Here is an 8895-nt window from a genome sequence, read left to right on the forward strand (position 1 = left end):
TTTTTTTAAAGATATAGAACAAAAATGGTTAGAAACAGAAATGCCCTTGCCCCAAATCTCATAGCTAACTAATAGATAGATGAAGCTTTCATCCATTTCTTTTCACGTTCAACCCCATGCCCTCTCCATAATTTCCTTAATGTTGTCTCTGCTGCCTCACATAGTCCCAACTCAAACCAACACAGCACTTCTGTCTAGGAATATGAAGATAAATTAGCATAAAATACTTAGGGGGGAAAAAGCAGTTTTTCTTGTTCTTTATGAACATTGTCTTCATTATTAAAATCAAGACTTGTCCACATGGTTTGTCAAAAAGTCCAGGAAAAATCCCTCCACATACTAACCAATGTAAGATAAAATATCTGAAATTCTACATAATTCTTCTGTGAACTGTTCAGCAAAAGTGGGTTTGAAAGCTTCCTTCTTTTGTCTGATTCAATCCACAATACAATGCATCTACTTTTGTCCTTTGATTGTTATTCTTATTTCTTAAAAGTCAGCATAGAATATTCTATGAATTTTAACAAGCTGGTTTTGTTCAACTTGATTGCCTTTAGTTTTTTTATTCCTTTGTAAGTGAGACCAACTGAATAATTTCTCTTTCTTTTGTAAATTTATTTTCTATTTTGATTTTAAATTATTTGAAAGAAGCTTGAACTTCTTTGTGAGATACATTTAGTTAGCAAGAGCATCTAGTCTAAGGTTTGGCATAAACTAGTTTGATGGGAGCCTTTCTAGGGTTATGATCCATTGATCAATGGAGAGCTGTATGTTCATTATCATGTAAGGACACTACCAATGACAGTTGACTACAGTGGGAGTTTGGGTAATCTATGAGCCATACTGTGGTACAAAAAAAAAGTTGTTGGTAGAACAGTTGTGGGAAAACCACACAAGTATGAAAGATGTGTATGTATGTAAATTTATTTGTATGTGAGAGAGCTTCAAAATTTCATGGTCAAAGCCAATGAAAAGATAATGGAATTATCCACAAAATGTTAAGCCCCTTGCATAGATTATGATTACATTGTTATCAGGTGCTGTCGCATTTGTTCTGCCTCGTAGTGACCCTGTGGACAATTCCCTAAGAGGTTCCCCAGTCCTGCACCAACCATCCTCACAATCTGGGGCCCACAGTCCAGTGTGTAACCACTGCACACCAGGGCTCATTCGGACAGTCTGAGTTCACATGTAGGCTCCAGGACTACTTGGCTTATCACCCTGTTTCCTTATTTAAAAAACAATGATAATGGGCATAATAATAATAATAATTCTCAAATAGTGCTCTTCTGAAGATTTGATTAATTAAGTAAATTATGTAATATATAATAACCCCCTAATTTTGGCTATAAACATTAGCATCAATGTTTCTATTATTGTTATAGTTGTTTTCCTTTAAAATAGGGTGTGGAAGTTACATAATCTGGTGTCAATTTGAGAGGATTATGAGTGAAGGGGTGGCATCTGGCCTGTCAATCAAGATATAACCAATGAGACCTCTGTGTGGGCATGGCCTTCTCTTAAGAATTCTGGGAACTCCTGTTTTTCCTCCTTAGAGGCAGGAAACACTTCTTTTTCTCCACTTACTCCCTGAGGGACACTCTACTGACAAGACACATGGCACTCCAGCCCTGGGAGCTGGAGAAGTCACATTGACCGACCCTGACGCAACCAGACCTCCGGAGCCAGATAAGCCACAGAGACCCCTGTCAGCGCTGAGATGTTTACAATGCCACTGGCTACACAAGACTGTCAACCCACTGGCCAGTGATCCTCCTGCATTCGGCATCTTTCCATGTATTTTGTGAGTCTAAAGAGGCTTTATAGATTGGTATCGGACATATGGGCTAATATTGGACTTATGGACTTGAACTGGACTGAGCTGGGATATTTTCTCAATATTTAATTGTTCTTGTAAGTGTCTATGGATTTGTTTCTCTAATCTACCCAGACTAACACTTAGGGTTATTACAAATTCAAATCAGAAACTGCTATAAACTAAACGTTGCCAATCTCAAACGTTTAGACAATATATAATAATGATGCATTAAAGTATACTTAAATTTACTGTTCATTATTTATATTTTTATGTATATGTCTTATTACTTGATATAACCTCTTTTTTATTGTGGTAACAATAGGTACATCAAAACGTGCTAGCACAATAAATCTCACATTTACAATTCAAAGACACTGAATGCATATTTTCCTATGCATCACCATTATGATTTACTCTTTTCTAAAATTTCTTATCAATGTTAACATATACTCAGGACCTCCCAACAGAAACTCTCCTGTCCACCCGGGTAATTATTAATAATCTTTGGTTTCTATGTATTTTCTTATTTTATATAAGTGAGATCATATGGCATTTGTCTTTGTGCAATAGATTATTTCACTCAGCATGTTTTCAAGGCTCACCCAGGTGGGAGCGTACATCAGAACGTCATTTTTTGATGGTTGCATGATATTCCATTGCATGGAGATACCACCTGTTTTTATTCTTTCTTCTGTTTATAGAGATGGCCACTGTTCCCACCTTCTGGTTATTGTCCAAAATGCTGTTAGGAACAAATATACAGATTTTTCTCTCTGTTCTTGCTCTCTCCTTTTCTGGGTCTATATCTATGATACAGACGAGATTGTAGATATTATAGATCATAGCTGTGATTGTTCTTTGTTCAGCTTGTGGAGGAATGTCCACGCTGTTGGCAGTAACAAATGGCAGTAACATTTCACATCTCCATCAGTAACGAAAAGGGCTCCGGTCTCGTTATGACCTCACAAACATGTATCATTTCCCTTGAAGTTATTTTATTTGGTTTTATCATTGGCATTCTAAGGGGTGGTATATGAAGTGATATCACATCGTGCTTTTGATCCATATCTTCCTCTTTTCATGCGCTTGTCTTCATGTGAATAGTCTCTTTGGTGAGCTGTCTCTTCTGGTCCTCTGGGCAGAGGCTGATTGTTTTTACTAGGTTAACTGTTTGTTTGCTTTGCCTGTATTTTGAAGGTGAAACTTCTATTAATTGACCTCTCCTTTCTCCTCTTACCCCCCCACCTCCTTCTGTTCCTTTCTTCCTCCCACATTTCTTCCCTCCTTTCTATCAACATTTATTGCGTACCTACTTTGAGGATTAAGGTGTGCCGGACCCAAGGCAAGATATTTTTAATTGCCTAATATGCACGTGGAAATTGAATACTGAATATGGAAAAACAAAGAACAATAGAGTAATATTGAAAGTTCCAAGTACTGCGAAAGGAAAAACAAATCTGTTTTGGAAGAAGTACAGCGGGAGTGCTCCTTAGGGGCAAGGATGGAGAGACAGTCCCTTCTACTTTGGACACGTTTTCAGCAGACATCAGTCCCTGGCGAAGGACATCTTTCTCGGGAAAGCAGAAGGACAGTGAAAGAGAAGAAGGCTCTCGGTAAGATGTATTGACATCGTGACTGCAACAATGGGCTCACGTATAGCAACAACTACAGGGATGGTGTTGGACCAGGCAGTGTTTCCTTCCGTTGTGCACAGGGTCGTTATGGGGCAGAGCCAGTTGGATGGCACCTAACCACCACAGCAACCTCATGGCTGTCAGGTTTACTGGTCTAGAGCTACAGGGGTGAACAAGACAGAGAAAGTCCATCAGCCAGTTGCTTAATCTTTGGCAAATCCAATTAAATTTTTAATATTTGATACATTGTTAGAGATTGGAGTGCAAAAGCTGGAAACAAAGAGGAAGGAACAGTTGGTACAAAATACAGTTTTGGTGACAGAAATGAAGCTGAAGAGTTCATGAGAGAATTTTGTAAGATCAATGACTGGTTCATAGCAAATACTTTTTCCACTACACAAATGGTGACTAAACACATGGACTTCTCCAGATGGAATACCCAGAAATCAAAATGACTGCATCTGTGGGAAGCTACAAGGGAGAAGCTCCATATCTGCAGCTAAAGCCAGGCCAGGATCTGACTGTGGGACAGACCATCAATTGCTCTTATGTTAATTCACATTGAAGCTGAAGAAAAGTTAAACAAATCCACCAGAGCCAGAATATCATCTTGAGCCTATCCCACCTGAATTTCAAGAACATCTCAAGAACGGATTTGACACATTAAACACTAATAACCGAAGACCCAATGAGCTGTCGGTGGACATCAAGACCATCATTCATGAAGTAAGCCAAAGGTCATTAAAAAAGACAGGAAAGAAAGAAAAGATCAAAATTAGTGCCCGAAGAGACTCCCCTGACTCATTCACATTCTAGTTCCTTACGGAGACAAACAAGGACCTTCCTGTGCTTACCCATCACTCCGGCCATTCCCTCAGGGCGCGGAGCTTGCTCTAACACAGGGCCTTTGCATTTGCCCTTCCTGTATGCCCCTCATGATCTTCCCTGACGTGGCCGGCCCTCATTCTGTTCTTTGTTCAAAGAGTCTTCTGTTACCATGGAACTTTTCCCTTATGTTTTCTTTTGACAACAGGTAATTAATGACCTGTCATAGCGTATGTTTATGTGTTCACTTGTTTATTTCCTTTCTCCTGTGTTATAAATGCACGTGTGGGGAGTGTTTGGGACTGGAAACTGTTGAGTCAGCAATCTGAGGAGCTTTCTATTTCCAAAAAGATTTACAGTCTCAGAAACCACAGGGGCAGTCCCACCCTGTTTATAGGCTTGCTATGAGTCAGAATTGAGTTGATATTAGTGAGGGGTTGTTTTGTTTTTTGTTTTTTTAGTTTTGTAGTGCTATGACAGAAGAATATTGGGCAATATCTGGCCTATATGGGCACTGTAAAAAACATTTATCAAATGAATGGATTCTTCACTACCTTCTTTTAGATGCAATATTCACTAAGATATTGCAGAATTCACAGGTTAAATTTGATTAAAATTAGTTAGGTACTCTGGCCAAGTGCTCCTGGACACCTTATACCATACCTGGTACATAGTGGGTAATATGGGGAAGATCCTTTAAGTCTCCTTTTTCTTCTGCAGAATTTTAAGTAAATTAAGAATTATATGATGTTACTCTTTTTAAATGTGATAAATATGCATGAAACACATTGAAATCCAAAGATGAACTTTCCAATAAGATGGCACAGACTACACATCCTCTTGAATTAATTTCCTCCTTTTCCCTTGAGCATTGCCTAGAAAAAACCTTCCTTCTTTATGTTTTAGCGTTCTTTAAATTTCTGGGTTTTTCCCCCCAGGGACAAGGCAGGAATATGTATCCTTATGACACTCTAGTGGTTCTCTTAGCAAGATTCTATATATACTTTTTATTTTGTATATGCTTTCAGGGCATCACCAAGAACCTACAGCTAAAATCAGACCCCTAAATCTCTGGACCTTTGATTTAGAATCTTGCTTTATTATTTGTGTTCTCTACCAGTCTCAAACATATTCTGATTTTCTCATAGCACATCACAATATTGCCTAGGCTTTCAACCATCGACTCACCTCTCTCCCCCTCACTAGGAAGTAACCCCGCATTTTTTACTGATGGCAATCTGCTGTTTGAGGTCTCATTGGTAGATTCAGCCCCACAACTTCAATGAAATGTGCCCTTCCATCACTGTTTACTTTTTTTCCTTTCTTCTTTTTACTTTGTGTTCTCAGGTTCAGTATCAGATAAGAAAACTTGAATTCATCTCTGACTCTTCCTCATTTCCACACCCACATGTGATTGGCACATATTATTGAATTCTTCTCTTAAAATGTCCTTGCTATTTTTCCCTTCTATTCTATCACTCCCCTGGCTATTTCAGCCCTTGTCACTGTTATTGTCTATGTGTGCTTTAGCTTTATAACTGATGTCTTGCCTTTAATATCCTGCCACTTCAGTCTGAGCTCCACACTACCCTGCCCTTTAACCTTGTTCTCTCTACACAATCAGAGCACGCGTATCAGATACTGGGGACTCACTTCCTCTTTCCCAGTACTGCAGTGGATTGCATACATGTCTGCTTTTGCCACCCGATTAGTCATCTTCAAGGGCAAAAATGATACCTTAGTCTTTTTCATATCTTTCCATTTCACTTTGCCGACACTACACACTTAATACATACTTGTTAAATTGAGCATAAGCAGTCTGAGGAAAATTCCGAAAAAGTGTCTATTTTGCTGGATTATCTGTCTTTCTCGACTTCAACAAGATAAAATAAAATAAAACCACATCATTTCCCCTATAAACTCATGTTCAAAATAAATGAATACTTTACTTCTTTATGCTTGATAGTTTTAAAACAAGGATTTCTGCAGTCACATGGTGGGAAAGTTAAAGAATGTTCAGAGTCATCTATTGGCTTTTCACATAATCCAGAATCAATTATTATGCCACTAATTTCTTTTTCAATAGCTATGTGCAAGAAATTCTTTTAAGAACATTCCCACCAAACTCATTGCTATCTAGTCAATTCTGATTCGTAGTGACCCTTTGGGAAGGAGTAGAACTGCACCATGGGATTTCTTTATTTATTTAAATCATTTTATTAGGGGCTCATACAACTCTTATCACAATCCATACACACATCAATTGTCTAAAGCGCATTTGTACATTCATTGCCCTCATCATTCTCAAAACATTTTCTCTCCACTTAAGCCCCCAGCATTAGGTCCTCATTTTTCCCCTCCCTCCCCATTCCCCACTCCCTCATGAGCCCTTGATAGTTTATAAATTGTTATTTTGGCATACCTTGCCCTGTCTGATGTCTCCCTTCACCCACTTTTCTGTTGTCCGTACCATGGGATTTCAAAGAAAGCAAATCTTCATGAAAGCAGATCACTAGATCTTTTCCCCAAAGAGTTTGAGTGGTTTCAAACCAACAACATTTCAGTTAGCCAGCACTTAACCACTATATTCCCAGAGCTCCGTTTATAGATACGCCTTTTGTAATTAACAACTACAAGTGTACTGATATTTTATATGTGTTTTCTATGTGTGAAAGTAACATAGAAAAGGTAAGAAGGTAGGCACTATCCTTAGCATCACATAAAACAGTTATACTGTGGAATAATTCCCCAGGGGTGAAGCATTAGATTATATCTCTCAGTTTAGACTGGAAAAAACAAACAAACAAAAACATTACTGTTAATTCTGACTCATGGCAACTCCTGGCCATCCATGCTCCATGCCACAGACTCGCTGCCCCAGGGGCTTTGTTAGGTGAGACATTTAAAAGCAGATTGAGACTCTCCGTCGCTCTAGGTTAGCAGCTGAGCGTGAACAGTCTGTGCTGGCAGGCAGCCTGGGTTCAGGCAGAGGCTCTGTAAATAAATATAGGTGATTGACCTTGTAATTACCTTGCAGTCTGCAATGGGAAATTTTTACATGCATCTTGGAAAAACTAACACTGTACGGTAAGAAGAAAGTACTCTATAAGCTGCAAGGCAAAGGGAAATGCTAACACAGTGTCATGGAAAGTCTAGGAGTTCTTACTGATAATTAATTAGACAGACTTGGAATAGGATGGTGACTTTAACACTCCCTACCTTTTCTTCAGAAAATGGTTTTTATATAAAATGATGGTCATGGTACTGATGTCAGTGTTCCAAAATGAGAATGAGATCAAGCAGGAACACTTTGTAAAAATTAAATTATGTTTAGGTGTTTAAGGAGCACTGGAGGTTACAAGAATGCTTGACTGTTAGATGAAAGGATGGGGGTTCAAATTCACCCAGCAGCTCCACAAGTGAGAGACCTACTCCCATAGAGATTACAGCCTAGAAAACCCTGCTACGCAGGTCAACTCTGTTGCATGAGGTTGCTATGAATAAAAAATTGACACCTATCACCAACAAGAAAAACACACAGTTAGTGCTGAGCAATGGCTGACCTTTTCCCAGAACCCAAGTCTGTCTCCCAACAGAACAGGTATGTGTGACAAACACACACACACACACACACACACACACACACGATTAGAGGCTTCAATATAGTCATTTATTTGCTGATAATCTTCTAGATTTCACCCAGCAAGGTGTTTCTAAAGACAGGGTTTAAAGTGATCCTTAAAGGACACTGAAGGCAATTTTGGCTCAAGTGTCAGCTCCATGACTGATTAGCTGCTTGACTTTTGGCAAGTGGCTGAGTTCAAGTAAGATTCAGGTCTCTCACCTGGGAAAATCTTAAGAATGTTGCTTCCTATAAAAGATGTTTGAAATAATATGAACATTAGGTAATCTCTTCTGAAATGTTAATTATTCAGAAATAACTGGTTCTAGGTGTTATCAAAAACATGCAGTGAGTTCAGATCAGTCATGTATCAAATGGTGATTCCATTTTTTTGAAGAGCTAAGTTTTGGATATCATCTCACATTCTTGTAGAATTCTACCGAGGAAATGTACTATCTCCCCCTTATCATTATGTTAACCCTAAATCTAAAAAGAAACTGATAGTAGATAAAGAACCTCTTTTCGCTATTATCCTGCTAAGGCTCTTTTTCAAACTCACACATGTTAATATAATTATAAAGAAAGCAAGCTTCAAATGGAAATCGGATTTTCTTGTACTTTAAACTAATCCAAACAGTGGAGACACTACTAATAAATAAGGTTCATAATGCACTGTATTCTACAACTTCTAAAACAATACACATTCAATTAGCTATTAATTAATGGATCCACTCATCCTACATGTATTCATTCATTCGTCCTTCATGTATTGCTGAGCAGTTGCTATGTGCCAGCCACTGTGCGGAGATGTAATTACAATGCAAAGGCAGACAGGCACGGCCTGGGGAAGAGCGTTCGAGGGAAACGGTTTCCCAGGCACCGCAAAGGCTCAAAGTGAGAGAGCTGTGGCTGTGCCGATGAATTACTGAAAGGAAAAGGTGGAAGGGGGCACCATAGACTGGGTAAATGGGAGAGATCATAGCCCAGATGCCTTT

The 8895-nt window shown here is 38.8% G+C and overlaps 1 protein-coding gene across 2 annotated transcripts in view; it reads right to left on the reverse strand.

Moving 5' to 3' along the window:
* The window catches only part of SYT1 (synaptotagmin 1), a 645406-nt gene that overhangs the window by 527872 nt on the left and 108639 nt on the right, over nt 1-8895 (reverse strand). The window lies entirely within an intron of this gene.

This window comes from Echinops telfairi, unplaced genomic scaffold (assembly GCF_000313985.2).
Source record: "Echinops telfairi isolate 266 unplaced genomic scaffold, ASM31398v2 ScPeMD7_2;HRSCAF=8, whole genome shotgun sequence".
NCBI classification, from domain to species: domain Eukaryota; kingdom Metazoa; phylum Chordata; class Mammalia; order Afrosoricida; family Tenrecidae; genus Echinops; species Echinops telfairi.